The sequence below is a fragment of the Lepidochelys kempii genome, chromosome 6, assembly GCF_965140285.1.
Source record: "Lepidochelys kempii isolate rLepKem1 chromosome 6, rLepKem1.hap1, whole genome shotgun sequence".
NCBI classification, from domain to species: domain Eukaryota; kingdom Metazoa; phylum Chordata; order Testudines; family Cheloniidae; genus Lepidochelys; species Lepidochelys kempii.
The window spans coordinates 124,801,705-124,820,929 of NC_136385.1; the positions used below are offsets into that span (position 1 = coordinate 124,801,705).

At 45.1% G+C, this 19,225-nt stretch overlaps 1 protein-coding gene across 10 annotated transcripts in view; it reads right to left on the reverse strand.

Annotated features, from left to right (window-relative positions):
- FBXO34 (F-box protein 34) overlaps nucleotides 1-19,225 on the reverse strand; it is a 63,222-nt gene that overhangs the window by 12,091 nt on the left and 31,906 nt on the right. Inside the window, exon 1 of one of the 10 annotated variants that reach the window (XM_073350053.2) lies at nucleotides 13,887-14,680. The exons of the other annotated variants lie outside the window; for them this stretch is intronic. The gene's annotated coding sequence lies outside the window, so the exon portion shown is untranslated. Of the gene's footprint in view, nucleotides 1-13,886; nucleotides 14,681-19,225 lie in introns of those variants that run through there. 10 annotated transcript variants of the gene reach the window in all.

Sequence of the window (19,225 nt, forward strand, 5' to 3'; positions counted from 1 at the left end):
GATACCTTGTGCATGGGTTAAAGTAACATACTGAAAAACATTTCTGTAAGCATTGTGCATGTTATTTAAGTCCATTGTGCTAGGGTAACTCCAATAAAAATATTTTAAATGCTTCTGAGCAAGCTAATATTCATAAACTAGCATGCACAGATACCATCTCCAAATCCTACCTGTAACCATACCCATACGGTACAAAGTCACACCAAAAAACCTAACAAACCAAAGCGCTCTAACTGGCGAGTGAGGCCAAACACAAGCTCCCTGGGGGTAAGTTAAAATAGCTCATTCAGAATACTGCAGAAAGGAGGAAAAAATTTAACTGCACCCAGAATTGCATTAAAATAGTCAAGGGCAAATTCACATGGCATTTTGGAACAGGCTAAAAGTGGAGGTACACCAAAGAGAGAAGTGTGTTAGGGGAGGGGCAAGAAAAACAGAGCTGAGAGACTTGTCATCAGTAATTCGTCAGAGAAAGGTGTTATTAAATGTTACTATATGGATAGCTATTGCACCCAGTATAAGACAGTTAAGGATATCCTATGTGGCATGCAACCATGATCCCACAGGTTTCACAGTGGTAGCTGTGTTAGTCTGTATCAGCAAAAACGAGGAATCTTTGTGGCACCTTAGAGACTAACATTTATTTGGGCCTAAGCTTTCGTGAGTTAGAACCCACTTCATCAGATGCATGTTGTAGAAAATACAGGAGCACGTATAAATACATGAAAAGATGGGAGTTGCCTTACCAAGTGTGAGGTCAGTCTAACTAGACAATTCAATTAACAGCAGGATACTAAGAGAGGAAAAATAACTTTTGTAGTGGTAATGAGAGTGGCCCATTTCAAACAGTTGACAAGAAGGTGTGAGTAACAGTAGGGGGAAATGAGTATGGGGGAAATTAGGTTTAGGTTTTGTAATGACCCAACCACTCCCAGTCTTTATTCAGGCCTAATTTGATGGTGTCCAGTTTGCAAATTAATTCCAGTTCCGCAGTTTCATGTTGGAGTCCGTTTTTGAAGTTTTTTTTGTTGAAGAATTGCCACTTTTAGGTCTGTTATTGAGTGACCAGGGAGGTTGAAGTGTTCTCCTACTGGTTTTTGAATGTTATAATTCCTGATGTCAGATCTGTGTCCATTTATTCTTTTGCATAGAGACTGTCCGGTTTGGCCAATGTACATGGCAGAGGGGCATTGCTGGCACATGATGGCATATATGACATTGGTAGATGTGCAGGTGAACGAGCTCCTGATGGTGTGGCTGATGTGGTTAGGTCCTATGATGGTGTCCCTTAGTCCCCCTCTAGTGGCTGGTCCACATAAAGGGGTTCATTAGATTGCTAATGTCTCCAACTTCATAGACCCACTTCTTCAGCTCAAGCAGTAGAGGTTTATGTTTTAGATCCAGATGTCCAGGATTCAGTCCCAGATATGCTCACCACAACTCTATCACGGCTCTAGAATGCTACTCTTGGAGAAGACATTCCCACCAGGAAGTATTCCAGTTTTCACCCTTGATTACTTTTTGATAATTAACGGAATACCAAGCTGTACGGAAAACAGAAAAGAGAACCAGCAGCCTCATCCAGTTCTTCTTCTTTGCATTCCCCTTCCAGATAAGCACTGGGAAGGAATTCAGCCCCTCACTGTATGAATAGGCACATTTCTCCTTTAAGGCAATGGCTGGCAGGCAGCTCAACCTGTACTGCAAACTTCAGTATCCTATTATCAGATTTCTGTATTGCTGCCACAGTTTGTGAAAACTGATATCCTAACTCAGATGAGGGCAAATGCAGAGCCAAGTCCCTTAATTTGGGCAATGAGATACAGTACTATTTGAGCTCCGGAGGTATCACAGTAGCTAGGCCTTTTCTGGCATGGACTTTAAAGGAAGTCTCAGCTTTACACCGTAGCAACACTAACTTACAAATGAAAGGATTCAAAAAATTAGGCCAGGCCAGTCACTCGGGGCAGAAATGCACCTTCTAGCTGGAAATAGCAACAAGGCAGTGACCTACAGTTCTTCAGCAGAAACAAATGTTGTACTGTTCCTGGTCAAACAAAATACACTCCTTGCCCATTCCATTTTCATTCAAAATTGTTTGAATGTGCCTGATCCACTGAGGAAGTATAATGGGCTAGACCTAAGAAAATTCAAAATTGTGAAAATAAGGCTCACTTAAGCTTCTATCACCTTGACCTTTTGGTCAGCTAGGTAAGCTCAGGGTGCTGTCAAGCTAAATAAGGTTTTGTCACTACACTAGTTGGATGAAAGACCACCAAGTCATTCTCAGGACGCTGTAGAAGTGATGCTAACTATGCCATAGATGAGTAAATGTTGAACATGGTGTTAAAAGACTGCTGGGGGAAGTGCCCAATCTTCCAAGAGATGAAGTCAAATCCTGACCCCTTGTCATTAGAGATCCCACAGCAAATTCACAAAACAAGAGCATTTGTTCAAATTCCATTTTGGGTCATAGCACTCCACCTATATCAAGTTCTCCCTACTGTTTTAGTTAGAATATTTTAAGAGATATATATTTCTTTCACTTTCCAGCCCCGTCTGTTACTTACAAAGAGCGTGGAATTTATGAAAAATGCTCTGTAGCTTCCGTGATCTGAGAGAATCCTAGAGAAATGCAAAATCATTGCTTACACTTCATTTAGTCTCAACATTCACAGGTCTCTGGATGGCACAAAGCTATTCACAGAAACTGGCAATAGTGTGTAGGCCAAGTATGGTGGTGAGATATTGTACGTCAGAGCCAAACACCCACAGCCTCTTGGCTTATGAAACACCACTGACCAAAGACATTGATGGGCCAACAAGAATAAGGCTCAATGGCCAAGAAGATACAAAGGGGGCAGAGGGGAGGTGATGTAGAGAACATTTGAGACCAAGCCCTTCAGTGGGAGCTACAGTAAGTGGATATCAAGGAGAGTTGAGGATGCTATGCATCTAACCCTGATCTTGCAAGAACAGCAGAGGTTCAAGGGCCAAAGCGCAGGAGGAATTAAAGCCAAGAGTGAAGTTGTCATAAATATAAAGGGAAGGATAAACACCTTTAAATCCCTCCTGGCCAGAGGAAAAACCCTTTCACCTGTAAATGGTTAAGAAGCTACGATAACCCTGACCAAAATGACCAATGAGGAGACAAGATACTTTCAAAGCTGGAGGGGGGAAACAAAGGGTTCTCTCTGTCTGTGTGATGCTTTTCCCAGGACCAGAGCAGGAATGCAGGTCAGAACTCCTGTAAGGAGTTAATAAGCTATCTAGTTAGATATGCGTTAGATTCGGTTTTGTTTAAATGGCTGATAAAATAAGCTGTGCTCAATGGAATGTATATTCCTGTTTGTGTGTCCATTTGTAACTTCAGGTTTTGCCTAGAGGGATTCTCTATGTTTTGAATCGGATCACCCTGTAAGGTATTTACCATCCTGATTCTACAGAGGTGATTCTTTTACTTTTTCTTTCATTAAAATTCTCTTTTAAGAACCTGATTGCTTTTTCATTGTTCTTAAGATCCAAGGGTTTGGGTCTGTGTTCACCTATGCAAATTGGTGAGGATTTTTATCAAGCCTTCCCCAGGAAAGGGGGTATAGTGCTTGGGGGGATTGGGGGGGGGAGAGACGTTTCCAAGTGGGCACTTCCCCTGTTATTATTGTTAGACACTTTGGTGGTGGCAGCGTTTAACCTAAGCTGGTAAGAATCAGCTTAGGGGGTCTTTCACGCAGGTCCCCACATCTGTAACTTAGAGTTCAGAGTGGGGAAGGAACCTGACATGGTGGTAGCAGTGGGATTAATTTGAAATCATTTTGAGATTTTTTTTTTTTTAACCAGAAGCACAGAAGGATTTTAAAAGATTTTAAAGGGTTTTGTAGAAGGGGACAAAGCCACAAGCATAACAAAAGGGACGTGTCTTTTGTGAGCAGGAGTTTCTCTACCTAAAGGCAGGGTAGTTAACCTCCTGCAGGGAAATTCACAAGTCTTCACAGACCTGAAGAAGTTTTTTTTTTTTTAAGCTAAGAGCAACTAGAGGGGTAGATACCCAGATACCTAGATACCCAGGTCCTCAGACTAATGGTCAGTTACCAAACGAAAGGGTGGAGGAGGAGGAGGTTGTGTGCTGTGCAGAGCATTCTAACTTTTCTAACACATTTCGGTTCACGGGGTCTAGGCTAATAAAATGGCGAGTACTCCTGCTCTCCACATAACAGACCTGTGGCAAGGTCTCCAAAGACTGGCTTCAAGGTAACCATGCTATTTAAAAGTGACAAGACGGACAAGTATGAAGGCTAACCCTCATCCATTTCCAATGTCACCCGCCTTCTTCCCCCCCTCCACTCCCCCCCCCCGTCTTCCTCAACTGAATGTTTCTGTGATCAAGCCCCCCGCTGGAAGGCCTCCAAGCAGGGAAGAAGTTCTACAAGCACAATCTTTTGATGAAGTTTCTCCTTGAGCTTTTAGCTCTTTCAAAGCTGCTCCTACCTCCACCAGCCTCTTTCTGCCCAAGTTTCAAAGTAGCAGCCGTATTAGTCTGTATTCACAAAAAGAAAAGGAGGACATGTGGCACCTTAGAGACTAACAAATTTATTTGAGCATAAGCTTTCATGGGCTACAGCTCACTTCATTGAATGCATTCAGAAGGTTCGTTGTTTGATTGCAGCCCTGATAGTCATAGAATCATAGAATATCAGGGTTGGAAGGGACCTCAGGAGGTCATCTAGTCCAACCCCCAAGTCCTAGCAACTATTTTCATTGTATTGTTTCATGAAGAATGTGGGAGATATCTGTATTTCTTATAAATAGTTTGTACCTCTGTACAATTACTATCATGTTGCCTGCTGCAGGGGGGCAGAGTTAACTCCATCCTAAGTGGTTTTTACACATCTCCAGGAGGGCAGACAATGACTAACTCAAATGCTGGTGCTTAATGAACAATACAGTGAATCTGCTGCTGGAAGCCTACCTCAGATGCCTGGTGAGGTGCATAAACCAGACTGGCTAGGTCCAGGGTTCCCAGGACAGACAAAGAAGCTTTGAACAAGACTGCCTGTGAACTCAGAGGGAGAGAGACTTACTGGGGGACAACCTGAAATAAAGTCATAAGCCTCAGAGGTGCAGTCTGTCTCGCCCAGCCCCAATGCTGGAGGGGGAGGGGGGGCGCAGAGGGGCACCTAGCATGGGAAGACTAAGGTTTAGGTAAGATAACATCCACAGATGCTGTCCTGTCTGCATTCTCTCACTGTCCACAGCTCTTGGAGGGAGGTCTATACCAGTGGACAAAACCCAGCTGGACCTGCTTAAGACACACAGGTGCTGTGATCTGGGAACCCAATCTAGGAATGGGGCAAAATGCAGATTCCAACCTGAGAGAAATGCAGGCATGGGCCTATAACTTGGAAGGGGGTGCCCGTGGAGAGGTCGAGTGAGGGGTCAATAGTACTGCTCACCCCAGAAACGTGACACACACACACACACACACACACTTCAGACCAATATAGAATGTTAGAAGGGATACTGATCTGTATGCTCTCCAGGCACCCTGGACATTACTGAAGAATGCAACAAAATTGATACCCACATACCTGGCTGAACGTGGCAAGACAATGTAACATAACATCTACCAACAGAAAACCAGGAAACTCAGAACCTTTAGCCTTTCTCCAGTATTATCCCACCCTTACAATTCACACATCCCACATCTCCAGGTACCTGGAAAAAGGATGAGCTTTGCAGCATCCCCTGAAGGTCCCCAGATTCAGACTGTTGTTATCCAGGGGAAAGAGCATATTCCAAAGTTGTGGGGCTCTCAGAGTACATCTAGCCAGTAGCCCCTTCTCATATACTAACAGGATTTCAGCTCAAGTGCTTCTCCTGATCATTGCGGTAGTAGGGCATGGCACAGGGAGAGTGGCAGTCTCAGGTAGGCAGTGAAGCTGTTGAAATCTTTATAGGTCCAACCAACACCTTCAACTTCACCCAGAAAACCACAAGCAGCCAGAGCAGATGATGGAGCTGGTTGCATATGCTCACAGAGAGATACTCCACTTATCAAGCAGACTGAAGTGATGATGGATGACTGGGGAAAGCAACTTATCAAGCAGACCACCACATTCCGTGCCACCTTCGGTTTTGGAATTATTTTAAGGCATAGCCTCACACAGAGCACACTAAATTATCTAATCTCATGGTGACAGACATGAGTGACAGTCACAAGGTACATATCTGAAAGGAAAGGTCACAACCTTCTGCATGTATGTAAGTGATAAAAAGCTGACTGGTCATTGCTGCTACTTCGTCTTCTAGTAGCCACTGGGAGTCAAACCTGATCAAGTAATGATGGACATACTTAATTGAAGTGGCTCCTACTATTCTTACCCTACCCTCCAGTTGCTTTCCCCAGTTATCCATCATCACTTCAGTCTTGAATACGTTAAGCTTTTGTCAGCTAGTTCTCATCCATACCCAGATCTCGCTCGGACACAGAGTACAGTCACTGACTGCTTTAGTCTTCACTGAGTCTACAAGACAGGGATTAACACCCTGGGGAGTAATACCAGCCAAAGCGGGTTTATCCCAGGTGCATCTATACAGGCAACACAAACTTTTGCTTGTCCTCCTTCATTAAGCATGACGAAAGGGCCACCCCAGTCTCTTCCTCATGCACCTGAACAGTGGGAAATTTAATCAAAGTTACACACTACAAGAAAAAAGGGGAAGTTTAAAATTAAATCTCAAGCGTTTGTGGATTATATCAAATACAGTTCAAAAATATTGCTGATTCAAAATTAGAGAGTGAAGATTTCATTATTTATTTTTTTTAAATGTGATATTTGTGGAACAAGTCTTATTCCAGGAAACTCAGCACTGCACCTAGAATAGTTTTGAACACTCTAGACATTGATAGGCCACAAACCAGATGAAAAAGTTTGAGCTCTTTGAATGGATTATAAGAGAGAAGACCAAAAAAAAAAAAGAGCCCAGGAGGCAAAGTAAGTGACAGAGAATATGCACTGAGACGTCTGTCCCAAAAGCATGGGAAAGACAAAACCACACAAGTAACTTTAGTGCTCTTGTTCTAATAAAGCACTTATTCTAATAGAACACTAAAGGAAGAATCTGTCTTCCTTTCCTAGATCGTGTCACTTTAGGATGTCTCAAACCTGCAGCTAAGTATTTCCTCCATCATTCCAACACATGCCACACTTCAAGGTGGCCAGAAAACTTCGAATAAAGGACAGAGGAAGTCTAGAGCAGATCACCTGCCACCTACCGCTAACAAAGTATTTTCAAGCTCCTGTGATCAGTTTCAGCACTACTTTTTACTAATCCTACCACTTCCGAATAATAAGTAGCAGAATTAAGATTTGGCTACAGACGCCACCTGTTAATTTCCCTTAGGATGAATAACAAGAACCAGCTCACTAGACTTGTTCTGCTTCTTCCTAGAGGAAACAAAGCGAAAACAACCCAGTAATTGCCAATGCCATTATTGTGCTGGCGGCAAAAATTGTGTCACATGGACCTCGCATTACTCCACTTTCTAGTTGGTGCTGGGCCAGTCTTCTCCTTTGGCACAAGATGCTTTATAATCTATAGCAAGCCCAGAACAGAGAGGTAGTTCTACACTCTACTTAGTTGTTTCAGAGCTGCTGTGTGCTCGGGTTACTAGATACAGGTAAAAATTGTGGCTACAATGCTTAGTGTTCAAGGCCACAATTTATGAGCTACATCTAAATTATATGACATGTAAAGCCCACAATTTGTTAACTGTGGAAATTTCTAAGTTAACTTTTCAGCTGAGCTGCCACTACTTTTGTGGGCATGGGGATGGGAGATATCTCTGAATCCTTCCCAATATAGAGCAACAGAATGTGCTCTAGAAATAGACATGTTCTCTCTGAGCTCTGGAGACTTCATGCTCTCATTTTAGAGCTACCTTTAGCTTTTCCTTTATAAGATTTTCTGGGTTATTCATCCACACATGAAAGATGCTGGAAGTGACAGCAAGCTTCAATTGCAGGACAAAGCCTACAGGCTCTCAATCCTGACAGTCTGTATGTGGAGGGGGGGAAATTAAGGCACTGTTGGGACCACTCTGGATCTCCAACCTAACGGACCCCAGATTTAGTGGCAGGGTTGTTGGGGTTGGTTTTTAATAAAAACAAAAATCAAAAAAATCCCCACACACAAAAACAAAATTAAACAGCTTTTGAAAAAATCATGGAGCAGGTCCTCAAGGAATCAATTCTAAAGCACTTAGAGAAGAGGAAAGTGATCAGGAACAGTCAGCATGGATTCACCAAGGGCAAGTCATGCCTGACTAATCTAATTGCCTTCTATGAAGAGATAATTGGTTCTGTGGATGAAGGGAAAGCAGTGGACGTGTTGTTCCTTGACTTTAGCAAAGCTTTTGACACGGTCTCCCACAGTATTCTTGCCAGCAAGTTAAAGAAGTATGGGCTGGATGAATGGACTATAAGATGGATAGAAAGCCGGCTAGATTGTCGGGCTCAATGGGTAGTGATCAATGGCTCCATGTCTAGTTGGCAGCTGGTATCAAGTGGAGTGCCCCGAGGGTCGGTCCTGGGGCCAGTTTTTTTCAATATCTTCATAAATGATCTGGAGGATGGAATGGATTGCACCCTCAGCAAGTTTGCAGATGACATTAAACTAGGAGGAGAGGTAGATACGCAGGAGGGTAGAGATAGGATACAGACAAATTGGAGGATTGGGCCAAAAGAAATCTGATGAGGTTCAACAAGGACAAGTGCAGAGTCCTGCACTTAGGCCGGAAGAATTCAATGCACTGCTACAGACTTGGGACCGAATGGCCAGGCAGCAGTTCTGCAGAAAAGGACCTATGGGTTACAGTGGACGAGAAACTGGATATGAGTCAACAGTGTGCCCTTGTTGCCAAGAAGGCCAATGGCATTTTGGGATGTATAAGTAGGGGCATTGCCAGCAGATCGAGGGATGTGATCATTCCCCTCTATTCAACACTGGTGAGGCCTCATCTGTAGTACTGTGTACAGTTTTGGGCCCCACACTACAAGAAAGATGTGGAAAAATTGGAAAGAGTCCAGCGGAGGGCAACAAAAATGATTAGGGGACTGGAACACATGAGTTATGAGGAGAGGCTGAGGGAACTGGGGATGTTTAGTCTACGGAAGAGAAGAATGAGGGGGGATTTGATAGCTGCTTTCAACTACCTGAAAGGGGGTTCCAAAGAGGATGGCTCTAGACTGTTCTCAATGGTAGCAGATGACAGAACGAGGAGTAATGGTCTCAAGTTGCAGTGGGAGAGATTTAGGTTGGATATTAGGAAAAACTTTTTCACTAGGAGGGTGGTGAAACACTGGAATGCGTTACCTAGGGAGGTGGTGGAATCTCCTTCCTTAGAAGTTTTTAAGGTCAGGCTTGACAAAGCCCTGGCTGGGATGATTTAATTGGGGATCGGACTAGATGACCTCCTGAGGTCCCTTCCAACCCTGATATTCCATGATTCTCCTCAGAACAGCAACGTTAATTCTAAACAGCTTTTCCTGTAAATTAATGATGTGATTGATTACAATGGTCAATCATTTCATAACCATGCACTGCAGGCTTTCAGTGACAGCCCTTGCTTTAAGAAGCATTTACGGCTCAAGAGACCAATTTGGCTCATCCTGGTAAATTCTGTAGAGGTGCCTGTGACCCAAGGTACCATCCCACACTGAAAATGCCATGGGCAGGGCAGGCTGCAAAAAGGAGAGTCAATTCCCCCAAAACTGGTGGTTAATATGGTAGTCAGATTCACCAACCAGTCAAACTGTGCTCCTGATCCCCCACACTACTTACCAAGAAGCTGGAAAAAAAAAAATCACGCTGCCCCCTTTATGCATTCCAGTCTCTGGCTCTCAATCAGCAAATAGGTCCAGTAAAGTAAGAACTTATTTCAAACTCTATTCACTATACAAAATGTTCTTCTGATCCCCAAAGGGCCAGCCACATTACCAGATCAATTTGGATCTTACCCAAAATATTACGCTGCCAGCCAATCCTTTAATATCTAAAACCGAAAGTTTATTAGAAAAGAAAAGAAAAGAACAAGAAGAGAGATGTCAAATGATCAAAGCAATCAGATACATATATGTTACTTCACAGTCCACATATCCGATGAGTTTGCTGGCTTGTAAAGTCCCTCTGGAACACATCCAAAGTTTGGATGGGTCTCTCAGTCCTTTATTCAAAGCTTCAGTTTGTAGAAAAGTTACTCCTGGGGTGAAAAGAACGACTGAAGACCAATGGAGAAGATGCAGCTGCCTTTTTATATCCCTTGCCATGTAGCTTGTACATCCTCTGTCTCAAACACAGGCTCATAACACATGAGCATAGAAAAGCACTTGGAGTCCCTTGTCCACATGTCCTGCTGACTCATAAGCATAGCCCCTAGTGTCTCTCCATAGGTTCATTGTACAGCTGATTGCCCTTGATGTGCCATCAAACAGGCTAGAATAGTGCTGATGCCAATCTGTTTGAGGGTTTCACCAAGAAACACAGAATAGGTCTGAGATGCAGATATATCACATATTTATAACTCACGATACAAAGATCATACATACATATAAATAAGCTTATCATATTTAGAAAATATGAACTTTTGCACTGATACCTTATACGGCATATCTTGTAAGATTCATAATATTGGTATCAGTAAGATTATAAATAGTCACCCATATTTCATGCAGCGTCACATGTCCGGTCTCTGAATATCTTTAAAAACAGGTTTCCTTTGCCTGTGGCAATTTCGGTTAGCCAGTTTTCAACTGCTTTGGAGAACGCTTATCCAGGTGCATAACAAAACTTGTTCATCTACAATTGTATCTTCAGCTCCATTGCCTCTATGCACGCCAGTACAGTGTTGGCCATTTTATCTTGCCACTATACAAAATAGGTGACCAAAACATGACTCATGCAAGTTGAAACTGACATCACACTGATAAAAAGTCCATCTCAGCACCATGGTAGATAGTGGACAGTAACAGTTAACTGTTCAAAGACATACACCAAGGGCTAGATTCACAAAAGATCTTGGGTGCCTAACTGCCACTTTAGGCGCCTCAATTCCAGAATCAGGCCCCTTGGCCGCCAAAGCCTGTAGGCGCCAAACTCTTGCTGTGAAAAGCTCACTAGGTGCTTAAGTTTTTGCCTCTGGGTAGGGCCGGCTCCGGGCACCAGCATTCCAAGGGGGTGCGTGGGGCGGCAGGTAGAAGGGGGGCGGCAGTTTCTCCAGCTGCGGCAATCCAGCGCCAGCGTCTCCCTTTTGCCGGCCACGGCAGCAAATTGGCAGCAGCTTCTCCCTTTTGCTGTCCACGGCAGCAGTTTTTTTTCCCCCACTGCTTGGGGCAGCAAAACCTGTAGAGCCGGCCCTGCCTCTGGGCATGCAGCCCCATTCCCAGCATCTGGATGCCAGAGTCAGGCACAAATCGGGGGAAGACAGGTGTACCTCTGGCTAACTCACCAGCGAGGCCTGATCCTGTGAGTATGCTCCGAGCTCACCTACCGGATTGAGCCCCTGTAGACAAACTTACCCAAAACGGCTAGGGTGGGGACGAGGGGGAGTAGGACCTCTCTCATAACTTTTAGCCCAGTGGTTAGGGTACTCACCTGGGATGTGGGAATCTGTCCCCACCAGGTTTGCCAAAATTACGAATCTGTCTGTGGGAGGGAAGGCCCTGGCTGCCAACAAATCCAAATATACCCCAGTGAATTATAGTCTCTGTACAGGAGCTAACATGTTTTTTTTTTTTTTTTTTTACATTTAGCTGAAGACCTAAATTCCTGGAAGAGGGAAAGAGCTGTCTGGGTAGAAATTAGTGCCATTTGGTAAGATTGGCCCCTGAATAGCCTGCCGTTGAGATATGGGAAGACTAAAATTGCTTCTCAGCAAAGGTAACCCACTACTACCAGGGCCATCCCTGAGGAGTGCGGGGCCCCAGACCCCGCCACCACTCCACCCCTTCCCCCAAGGCCCTGCCCCACCTCTTTCTGGCTTCCACCCCGTCCCCCGAGTACCAGGAGCCGGTGAGGTGGGGACAGGTCGCTTGCGGCTGCCGGCTCCAGGCCCCCCGCTAGCCCTGAAGGTTGCCCTGGACCCCGCGTGACCAAAGCACAGGGCCCTCCAAAGCGTGGGGCCTGGGGCGGTTGCCCCGGTCCATCCTATGGACAGGATGGCTCTATTACCATGAGAATTTTTAAGAATACCCCCGGGACCAAAGAGAAGCTGAAGGGAAGTACTCTATATTGAAAATGATCCTGGCCCACAGAGAAATGTAGGTATTCCCTGTGTGTGGGATGTATTGCTACTCTCTGTCCTTCTTTGGCACAATACTTTGAGTAAAACCTTTTCCCCCTGTGAGGGAATGGGACTGGTTCTACCACTCCTAAACAAAGGAGAGAGCGTACTTCTTGGCTCAGTATAGTTTTGTGAAAGGGGTCCCTGACTATGAATGGGGAGGGGGATGGGAGGGAGGGACATAAAGTGCATGGCGTAGCCAGATGTTATAATCTCTATAACCCACTTGTCTGTTGTAATATGCCGCCAGGCCTGCTGGAAATGGGAAAGGTAGTCTTCAAAAGTGGGATGGTGAGTGAAAGGTTGCAGTTTGCAAACTAGATGTGAGGGGACAATTGAATTCTTGACCAACCACCAAAATTATTGTTTCAATGATTATTAAGTACTTGCTGAAAGAGGGCGAGAAGCTCTTTTCCTCTGGAATTTTTGTCTCTTTCTAGCGGATTCAGTGATTCTGTGAAATCCAGATAACTGAGCCAGGTGCAACCTCTGGACAGTTTGAGACCTACTAAATCTCTTCTTGCTCACAGGAGTGTACATACCCAGAGAACTCAACATGGCCCTGGAATCCTTCAGTGTGTGCAGGGACCCTGAGAAGGGCTTCAGACCATCGAATATGAGGTACTCAACAGTATTCTGAACCCCTCTCAGGAACCTTGACAGCTGAAGCCATGATACCCTGCGCATAACAACTGCTGTGAAGATGGATCTAGTGGCAGTGTATGTGACATATATAAGGACGCTTGTGTGACACACTGTACCTCAAAATAGCACCCTGTAACCCCTATATTCATCATTCATATCCGATAGTGATATTTCATAAAAAACATGCCATGTAAGAGGACATATGAAAGGTCATGATCTGCTGAAACCCGCTGTTCTGTTCAAATACGTATATCATTAGTGCATATGAAGTTATGAGATTTTGCTGTATGGTTGCTACTGAAATAGGTTGTAAGTTTGAGAGCCTTTACTGCTAAGTGATGACCCATTCCCAGGAGGGTGTTAAATGACCATCAACAGGGGAGTTGTAATCAAAGGGTTTGCAATTCAATGACAATTGCACAAGTACCACACAAAGGCGACTGCTCAACTCTGACTCAAGTTGCACAAGATCACATCAGGGGAATTGCTCAACCCGGAGACTCAGCAAAGCCCACAAGGATACATCTGAGCAAGCGTCTTCCAGGCACATGGACTAAGGACATAAAATAGGGGAGAGTGGCATAATGCTTTTGCCTTTCTCCTCCCCCACCTACACTGGAGCATCAAGAACATGGGAAAGACAAAGACTTCAACTGACGAGACTGGTCCCAGGCTCAAGAGAGAGAAGGCTGTGTAAAAATTGTAACATCCAGTGGTATGAGAAAATTGCTTGATCTAAATACTGCCGATTATAATAAGATTTAGACTGTGTGCTTATCCTTTTTCTTTTTTTTTTTCGGGGGGGGGAGGGGGACGGGACGACTCTCTCTTGCGATATGTCGACTACTTAAAAATCACTTAAAATATATCTTTCTGTAGTTAATTAACCTGTTTTATATTTTACCTCATTTTACCTGTATTTTGCTTGAAGTGTTTGGGAAGTTTCAGCTCAGGTTGCAAAGGCTAGCGCATGTCTTCTCCACATTGAGGACTGTGTAATGAACTGACACCAGCAATCTCGGCTGCAAGCGAGACAAGGAGTCAGACCTCTGCGACCAACGGGCAGCCTACAGATTTCATTTTCATCTAGGCCACTGATATGGATAGGGTCTTGGTGGCCAGTTTGCTTCAGGCCAGGGCCCCCCGTCCCAATCGCAAGACAAGCACCAATCCTGGTTCCCATTACATTTCACAAATAGTCCTTGCTCAAGCAGTGGAGAGCAGGAGGAGTAAGATCCTAACTCGGATGCCAAGCAGCCCCATTGCTTTCCCCCAAAACCTGGGACAAGCCCTGAGGCTGCGAGCAGCCAGTCCGACATGCCCATAGCCCAGAATGAGGAAGGGGCTGGTGCTGAAGGTGGAAATGGTACTGCTGATGTTTCCACTGCCAAGAGCAGTGTCAACCCTGAAGTCAGCATTGATACTGAAGTAACATTGCTGAGGTGAAGAGTGGTGACTGCTCCATGGTAACATTGGCAGCACCAGCCACAGGAGTACTGAAGAGGTTCCTTGTGCCAAGGAGGTCCCTTGTGCCAAGTCCAGTACCGGCCCATTTCCCCTGACCATGGAAGGGAAACATCAGCGTGTGAGGCCAACAGATCCACAGGGTTGAGCAGCCCACCCAGCCAATAGGATTATAAAGGATGCAGCCCTGACAAAGTCCTGGACCGAGGGAGAGGTCAGGACAGAGAAGTCCACTGCTGCCTGACATGCCGCCAGCACAGCAGCAGCTGGCGTCAGCATCACCCTCGTCAGTATCAGACTCGACGGACATCCAGGGGCCAAAACTGGAGTCAACCGTATGGGGTCTCTGATCTCCCTGCACAGTGCTGGGAGCAGGTCTTGTCGATCGCTGTCATCCCAAGCACCAGCGTTCACCACATACCGATCCATGCTCCTTCTGGAGGAAGGAGATGAGTCCCCACAGGAGCTGGAGCGACCTCAGTCAGTATTTTGCGACCTTTTCCTCGACAAGGAAAGATTCCATCTCTTTGGAGAGGTGCCAGCTCCAGGACACAAAGCAACAGCACACTCAGACCACGACGGCAACCTCCGATCTGACAAGGGCCTCAGTGCCAAAAAAGCCACGTGGCCTGTTCGAGCCAGTGCTACTTAAGACAAAGATCCCTCACCACTTGAGTCTCTTTCACGAACGATCTGCAAGTTGAACACCACTTCTTGACATGGGCTTTGCCTAGGCACAACAAGCACCATACGTGAGGATTATTGTTAAGATCTCCCCCACACGACGGACAATGTTTAAACCCTGGTGAGGGCATCACCAGGTAACACAAACTACAACCAACTAATAACAGGTCTAACACTGTACTAGAACTACGTACAACCAGAAAAAAAGTCACCGAATAGCAGATTGTGAGGTTGAAAACAACACAGAGCTTGGTGTCCAGCCACCAGCAGCAAGAACGAACTGGGGGGTTGGGGGGTCAGCGCAGTGACGCTTCAGACAGCCAGGGGAGGAGCTACAGCCACGAGGTGTGAGCACCACCCCTCTAAGGGTACTTCTAGGCAAATTCTCCAGCCCCAGTGTGCTAGGCGTGCACACACCTAAGTGGAATACACAGCTGCATCTACTCAGAGAACCACCTGCAGAGCCTGGCATACCCAGCCAGGGCAAATAAGCTTCCCAGAAAAAAAAAGGAGAGGAAAAAATCCAAACCTCTCACTGCTATCTAACTAAATCCAATACTGACAACAACATGCCAAGGAGAAACAGTAAACTAAATACAGAACAACTGCAAAACATGCCGAGACATGCAGAAGGCAGACTCACTAGAGCTCCACCTCGGGCGAAGGTGTTAGCGAAGGAACTGAGGGTGGTTCACCCGCACAGCCCTATATATCCTCAGTGTGTGGCATGGAGCTAGATGAAGCACATGCATAGACCCAACGGACATTGCTAAAGGAAGATCTCCAATCAAAGGAAACAGAGCACTCTTAGGGACGCTACTTGAAGAAGAACATATCCTTCTGACACCTTTGCTGTTGTACACAGACTATGAGTGGAATCTTATGTATCTCCCCAGTAGGTTATGTCATGAGTTGTCCCATCTCACATTGCTGTGAAGAAGCGTCCAATCAGCAAATGGGGGGCCAGGGGAGGGGAAACCCAACCCTGTTTAACACCATTTGTTATGCCAAAAGGATAATACATCTTTTCATCCACACAGACTCATTCAACCATCCCAACATGGAGATGTCAGATTGTGTTGCCCATCACAGCCAAACATCCAAATTTTCCCAGGGGCCTCCTGTAAGTCTCGGATACATCAACGTGGATACCAGATTACAAAATACCAACAACTATGCAATGGTCAGACAAAACTTTTACAGTACTTGTGCAAACAGTTACATTACTACTTTAGTTTAAATTGCATAGTCTTTCTATTATAATCTCCCTCCCCATTTTCACATGCTAACAGGTTTCTCAAACAAGGTTGTGCTGGAATTTGCCATTCTTAGAGTCTGTTCTGGGAAGATCTGAATGAAAGTTTGAAAGGATTTAAGTTATGAAAGATAATGCTCCCACCCAATGCTTTAATGGAAATCTTATTTTTTTTATTTTGCAAAGGTATCTCAAAACAGCTGACCTCTGAAACTTCAAACTTGGTACATAAGCAGTTCTCCACCTGCTTATACTTTGCTAGGTTTGAAAGAAAATTTGTCTTAAGTTACGGATATTTTCAAATTCAAGACCATGTTCCATAATATAAAACTATCAGTTTGTATTGCAGTGTGCATCTTGTTGCAGTTGGTTAATTCATTTTAAAAACTAAGAAGTTCTTAGAGTAGTTTAATGTAATTTATTTGGCTTTTAAAGCTTTGGCCAAGTAACAACCAGCCTGCTAGCTTTGCAAGCAGAGTAGCTCCAGAGCAAGGACTTTGAAAAGTTCTGCAAGACAAAGCTTCAGATTAAATTTCCTTCTTTCAACTAGTATTTAATTTTAAAAAACGGAAATTAAATGCAAAAAAGTTAGTGCATTGCTATGGTCACAGTTTAAAAAATATTGCACCAGAAAAGCCAACGCAGCCACTATATTCCAGCACAATATTTTCACTCCTGTTTAAAATCGTTCATTGTGTAGTGTGATACTTTGTTTTTATATGTTGTTAAACATATGCTATAAAGGTTAGAAGGTACCCACTACAATAACATTGCTGTGGAAGCCTTGGCTTATGTGTTTCCCAACTGTCCAATTTTAATGAAGTCTGGAGTACTGCGTTACTTTTTGAACATGGAATACACACACACACACATATATATTATATATATATACACGAATATATGTATGCATGCAAGTGATACTGCAGAAATAGATGACAGACAGGTTTTCCAGTAGAAAAAAAATTTAGAATTAACGAAAGAATGGAAGAGTTTAAAAACAAAGAAAGGGTTAGAAACCAGGAAATGCAGAATTATTGTATTTCACAATGAAGGTATCCAAGCAACCATAACTCTTTCCCCGCCACATACACACTCCTCCTTGATTAACTCAGCCCTTGATTAGCCAGTCATCAAGGTACGGAAATACTTGCACCCGACGCTTGTGTAAGAATACAGCCATGACTGCCATGCACTTGGTAAACACACGTTGACAGGCAGAACAGAAGGACTGTGAACTGATAATGATTGTGGTTTACCATGAAGCTGGGGTACCTTCTGTGGGAGGCGTTACTGAAATACGAAAGTAAGCGTCTTTCAAGTTGAGGATGGCATACCTGTCCCCTGGATCCAAGGAAGGGATAAGGAGGCCAAAGAGACCATGCGGAACTTCAGTTTCTTCATTAACTTGTTGAGGTCTTGAAGGTCTAGGATACGCCTGAGGCCTCCTTTGGCTTTTGGTATTACAAATACCAGGAATAGAACCCCTTGCCTTTCAGCTCCTGAGGAACCTCTTCCACTGCCCCCCAGCGAAAGGAGCGAGTGCACCTCCTGCGTGAGGAATTGTTCATGAGAAGGGTCCCTAAAGAGGGACGGGGAAGACGGGTGGAAGGGAGAGAGGGAAGAGAATTGGAGGGAGTATCCCCTTTCTACCATGCAGAGTACCCAGCGATCCAATTAATTCGGGCCCACAAAGGATAGAAATGGGACAGTTATCACGAGAAGTAAGGAGCAATGGATCCAGAGTCTGGACTGGTGTGTCGCTTCCTGGGTGCGCCTTCAAAAGAGTGAGACCTCTTCCTGTTGTTCCTATTCTGCCTCCGAGAAAAGTCCTGCATGTTTTGAGGGTGGTAAAAATGACGCAGAGGTTGTAGCTTAAAATGCCTACATTGTGTGGCCGAAGTGTACAAGCCAAGAGACTTGACACTGGCCCTCGAGTCCTTGAGGCTATGAAGCCGTGAGTCCATCTTTTCTGAAAAGAGGATCGAGCCCTCAAAGAGGTGGTCCTGGATAGGGATGTAAAACATTAACCGATAAGGTAAGGTATTCCGGTTAACGTTTAAACTCTGCTACGGGACTCTGCTGCCAGCCCTGCGCTCAGGGCTGCTCATGGGGCCAGCAGCAAGCGGAGTCCCTGGGGCTGGCAGCTGGGATCCCGGGGGTGCAGGCCAGCAGTGGAGCCTAACGGTTAAACGTTTAACTGGTACAATTTTAATAGTTTAAATGTTTGCTTTTTTTAAAACACAATTTACCTCCTTAGTCCTGGATAGTTTGTTGGACCTCATCTGGGAGCCCTGAGACTTGGAGCCAAGAGCTCCCCCTCATGGCTACTCCGGAGGCCATGGTGCGGGTGGCCAAATCAGCCACATCAAGGGCTGCCTGCAGCAAAGCCCAGGCAATAAGCTTACCCTCCTCTATCAAGGAGGGCTCTGCCCTGGAGTCCTGTGGCAACAGCTCTGTAAATTTTGCTATCGCTCCACTGGAGTTGTAGCTCTACCTACTGAAGACAGCCTGGTGATTAGAAAGTCAGAGCTGGAGCCCCCTGGTGGAATAAATGTTCCTCCCAAAGAGGTCCAGCTTTTTCGCCTCCCAGTTTTTCAGGGAGGATCCCTGGTAACCTTTGCGCTCCTGCTCATTAGCCACCCCCATCACTAGGGAGTCTGGCGAGGGATGAGTGTATAGGTGCCGTTGGTGATAAGGAGGCGGGGGGTCTCCCACAGGGCCTTGGCGTGTCCTGTATTGTTTTAATGAGTGGCAAGGCAATACGGGAGGAAACAGAAGGGGTGAGAATGTCCACCATGGGGTCTGATGTTTCAACGACTTGCTCGGCCTGGATCCCCAGG